Source organism: Ostrinia furnacalis, unplaced genomic scaffold (genome assembly GCF_004193835.3).
Source record: "Ostrinia furnacalis isolate ACB-3 unplaced genomic scaffold, ASM419383v2 OfSCF3352, whole genome shotgun sequence".
NCBI lineage: Eukaryota > Metazoa > Arthropoda > Insecta > Lepidoptera > Crambidae > Ostrinia > Ostrinia furnacalis.
Genome location: NW_021133591.1, coordinates 117,471 through 123,180, shown reverse-complemented (window position 1 = coordinate 123,180; position 5,710 = coordinate 117,471).

Sequence of the window (5,710 nt, the reverse complement as noted above, 5' to 3'; positions counted from 1 at the left end):
CGGCCGGTGCATTCAGAACATGCATATGTTTCGATAAAAGGTCTCAACGCATGAACAGGGCATTAAGAAGAAAAGAGAGAAAAAAGAAAAGGGCCTAATTCGTGTACGGCTCACTGCAATCAGTGGGAGCAATTTTGTCCGTCCCGCTCTACGGTCTACGAGCCAGAGCGGGATAGTAGAGACAATGAAGAACGTATAAAATTAAGTGTATCTGCCCATGGGGATGGATTTTATTTTACGAAATTGCTGCAATAAAAGTGTTGGGTAATTGAGCGGTCCGAAAGTTTTATTACACTGTTTTAGTATTAAAATTACTGTACAGAGTAGGCATAATGATTGCATAGATGAGATGAGTTTTATGAGCAAGCAATTTCGCATGTAAATACTTTTAATATGCCTTTGGAACAGAAGATCCGCTTCTCCCGTTACGCAGCCTTTAAATATTTATAAATATTAATTGAATTGTAGTGGACTGGTAGGTACACGACTATTACGGAATACTTGTTTTAAATAAACAAGAAAACAGAGGCAATTATTAAAAATGCATTACAGAGGTAGAGCTTTTCTTTTTAATTTTATAACATAAATAATTATTAAAGTAGTCGTTGTCACAAGTTTTCCGACTCTACATTTACCTATGGTAGCAAGAAGTAATTGAGTTTGTTTGGAACTTTATTTTAGGTTGTTATTATTTTAATGATGGATACTTATTAGGCATTAAACTCCAAATACTAGTATTTAGTCATAAAACACGTCACCTACTTCTAGGCCGCTTAAGAGATACGCAAGAGAGATAGCTGTCAGGCTTTTCCGCCTCCTTTTATCTTTCGGCCGGGCGTCCCAGGCAGAATACACAATTAGGTCCCTTCATTACATCACTCCAATAACACCTTTGATACTTCAGCAATCACAACTGAAAACGCACCCAAAATACTGTTCTTACAGTTGAAATTTCAGTGGCTCCACCAATATCTTTCTAAGTCATCGTGCCCAGCGTAAAGAGAGCCGCAAATGTAAGGCAAAGTGTTTGATATTGAAAGGGGCGCTGCGGTCAGGATAGAGTGGTGCAGCGGTATGAATAGTTGCATTGTGTGAGCGGGACGGGGCGAGCCGCCGTCAAAGAGGCCGCCTTGCGCGTACGCAGGCCGGACGCCAGTGGAATGCCTAATTAAGGACGCATGCGTGGACTGTGGGGTGTGGTGCGTGGTGGAAGGATGGGCGATGAGCGAGGTGCTTTTTTGGGTAAAGTTTTACATTCAAAGACTGGTTGGACCAAGTTTGAGTGGAAAAAGAGGCTCTTTGAGCCTCTTTTCGATACTCTCCTCTTGATCTTAATGTAGAGAACTATGTAGTATATCTTCAATTTCATATTGGCTTCCCTGAAAAACACTTCTGAGTAAGCTAGACTGTTAGCACAGAATAATAATAAGTAATTAGTCTTTCAGGGAGAGATCAGAGCTTTCTTTGTATTTGTATCAGAAACGTATTGGTGTATTCCTAATTTCCTATCTCAAATTTGCTTGATATAACGTGCTTTTCTTCATGTTACGTTACGTACTTACGTTTATCTTGGCATCGAATGGTTGTATTTCAAGACGCTTCTGATAATTTTCTGACATGGAAAATTATCCCAAGAATGGGACAACTCTTTGCGACACTCTCAAGTTTCGTACGTCTAAAGCTTTCCTCTCAAAGCTTGGGCCACAAACCGTACATACGGTTCGGAATCGTAATTAAAACGTCAGATATGGAGGCGCGCGCGCCGGTCCGGGCATGCAAATATACACGATTGTTCTCCGCGTCTAACACTGCATATTAATTTCACGCTGTAACGCAAACATTCATATTTCAGACAGTTCCAGAAGATATATTAATAGGTTGTTATATGACAAAGTTGCCGACAGAGCCTCTTTTAAACTGATCAATTTAATTGCAAAACCTCGTTCCGACACAAGTTTTAAACTCATCAATTGGATATTGAGTTTGATCATTAGTTTCTAAGATTACCGCTACAATTTTATTTACAAACTTCAAATTAGTTTATTTGTGTAATTAGACGTGACGTGATTTGTTTGGTTTTAATAAGCATTTAAACAGGTATCGGTAATGAAATAACATTAAAAAAAACGCAACATTTTTTATTATAAATTAAAAGAATAACACAGCTACAAGGGTTAAAAGAGTTTATTGTAAAGAGAAAGGATTACTAATCCGTTGCAAATTATGAATGTAGACTCCACTAAATACCCACGGCTCTATTAGGTACCTTAAAAAACCGAACAAACAACACAAAACTATCCACAATCAACCTCAGGTAGAGTTTGGAAAGAATGGTTCCTTGCCTGGAGTTATCTCGGATATTAACTCAGAAAGCTGGTTTCGGGCCATTAAGAAAACATTACATTTGGAGTTAATGCCTGCTGCCTTATCACCTAACGATTTTTGGGGCTACATTCAAATTAACTGGGCGAAGGCTGAAGAAACGTTTGTATTTACTTTTAAAAATAAATTTTTGTGTGTTAGCTAATTACGAGTATGTATAGAGTCGAAATTAAATGTCAGGCTTGGATGTCAACTCAAATATTGCTGATCATGATACTGTGATTCATCATCATCCTCATTTCAGCCACAGGACGTCTACTGTGGAACATAGGCTTCGCTAAATGATTTCCATATTTGGTTGGTAATGGCCTGCCTCCAGTGCTTTCCTGCTACCTTTATGAGGTCGTCGGTCTAATTGCTTTTTCCTTCGGACTATGTCAGATCAGATTTTTCCCTCACTAGGTGGACCGACGATCTGGTGAAAGTCGCGGGAGGTGCCTGGATGCGAGCGGCGCAGGACCGGCCTTCATGGAAATTCTTGGGGGAAGCCTTTGTCCAGCAGTGGACGTCTTTCGGCTGAAACGATGTCAAATTTTTAAGTACATACATTCAATGTAATTTAAATTTTGCCATATTTTTAATGCACAACAACGCAGGTATTTGACTGCAATCATACATGTTAAAAGTGATATGCAGCCTAGGATTGTGATAAAAAGAAGATGTAATTCCATAAATTACAGCAAAACATCGAATTTGAATTATAATACATTTTCCCACAAAAAGTTAATCCGTAGGGCATAGCTCATTTACGAGCTATTCCCTAGAGCCATTAGGGCCCAAAAACTGCGCGCGAGTCGCTATTACCGCGCGTCGCGGGGTCGTAGACACAATTAAATGAATTCGCCTTTGGGAGAAAAACAGGCTGCCTTGTGTGGGGGGACCATGCATCGGGATATGTGGTGTATATACCCATATAAATATGAATAAACTTGCCCATGTAAATATTTAGTCTATGTAGGTTCATAATATGAATAATATGTAATTATTATTTCAGATAGTCGCTCTAGAAAGATAATAATCTTTTACTAGAGCTTTTAAGAAATATACTTCAAAATCAGTCACATAGCTGGGTGAATTTCAACAAGTGCATATTTTTGCCTAATTTTGGTGGAAATTGTTATTTGTGTATTTTTATTCTTTAATTATAGATCAAATTTATTGGAAACTTATACTGTTTCTAAAATGATTAAGACATTAAATTTTGTCCAGTAGTTTTTTAGATTTTCCTTACACCAAAATTAAGAGAACACCAAAATTTATATTAAAGCACCAAAATTAGAAAATATGCTGTCAGTCGGTCATATTATTATCTTAGTGCCAAGCTCAAGAAATGGTTTTAAATTTACCAGCACCGACTCCAAAAATATTAATCATGGTATATTGTCCTAATAAATAAATAACGACGTACTTATTTTCTACTTTTAAGTGATTGTTGGCGTCGGTTTTAATTTTTTTGTTAAAATTATTTTTTTTCATGCTTTTTAGTTGATTAGTCCTTGTTATTGTCACTGAAGAGGGACAGTACCTATGTTTAATGTGATTAAGACTATAATTTTCCATTTTGTAATGGAAAATTATAGTCTTAATCACAATCCAAGTGTAAATAATCTTCCTAGCAAAATACAGGCTCCCTACTTTAAATATCGGCAACTAAAAAGTATCAATGTATCATGTGTCAATGTATGTATCAACAAATGAGTATTGAGTATCATCTAACTCCTAACTTATGTTGTTTGACCTTTCATCATCAGCTCATCTTAAATACCTGAAATAATACAACTGTATGTACATACCTACCTAAAATATTTAAAGAATTATCCTCCAACTCCTAAGCGTTAAGGAGTTTTACCTTCCATCATCACCTCATCAACATTAGATGATGACTACTTGAATAACTTTAGAAAACGTATTGCATTCCTACAAAATTTGAGGTTTACTCTCGATTTCCCTAGGATCCCATCATCAGATCCTGACTTGGTGACAATGGGACCACCACATAAGTGTACCCTATAGAACAAAAAAAGAATTTTGAAAATCGGTTCACAATTGACGGAGTTAAGTCGGTTAAAAATGCTTTGGTGCACCACCAAAAACACCAAAATTGACTCACCAAAATTAGATTCTCGTTGAAAAAGCTAAATTATATGAAATCTGTTTTAAATATAACAATAACATTTTAACACATGGTATGAAAACAGTTCCTTTACATTATACGAGGAATTCAACTAAAAAGAATAGCTTAGAAATCTTATACAAAAAGACACCAAAATTGCAGAATTGTTGTCCGTTTAAAAAAAAACAACACATTTACGTTTTTGGCGGGAAGACGCAGAGGTCTTGCACCCGTCTGCCGTCACTGCTCGCGGGGGCGGTACTAAACCTAACGAATGATGGGAGTGTTTAAATCCTGTTTGATCTTTAAAGAAACTGACGAGCTATTTCATTATTGACACCAAAATCATAAATTTTTCGCGGACAAAACTTAAGGACGTGACTTAATCACAGTTATTTGGGAAACTTGCTTAATTTGGTAATCTTAGATAATAGATAGATTGTATAATCCAAAAATATACTTTTTCCCTAAGTTCTGTTTTGATCTTCAGCTAAAAAAATACATATTGTAAGAAATTAAGGATGTGGACACTGCACCAAAATTAGAAACGCTTAGTTCAATTATTTTTTGTCGAATTTGTAAAAGAAAATACTCATTAATAATGTTGTCCTCAAAATGGAACCTCTGTATATTTTCGTGTAAAAAAAAATCAAAGTTCTATGTCATAAAAAACATATGATTTTCAGCTACGCCGCTCAAAAAATGTGTTTGGGAAATTGACCCAGCTACAAAATAAATTCGGGTGTAGCTATTTTTGATAAATTCAAATAATTACGTATGTCCTCTAGTGCTAAATAAAGTATTTGACTGCATTCATACCTGATATTAAGTGAGATGCAGTCTAGGATGGTATACCTGCCTTGCAAATGCTTACACGCCCGAATTAATTGCAGTTAACTGAATCAATGGCTATTTTCAGCAAACTTACATTTGCCACCCTTGAAAATTAAAAGTATGTTTGTTATATTTCTACGTTCTCTTTCACTAAACCTCAGTCTTTGCTTCGCCCCCGTCACTCGTATCGCGATCTGCGTCCGAGCACTCGTTAAATTATTCCTTCTACGGGATACGATACTCGTGACTACGTGAGTTGCCCCAAATGTGTTGACAGATCAATGCAGTTTATTTACTTGAGTTTGCAATGTTTTGCGATTTGGGATATACATTCAAAGGCTCACTGAAATGAAAACACAAATTCTGCGATTAACGAATGCG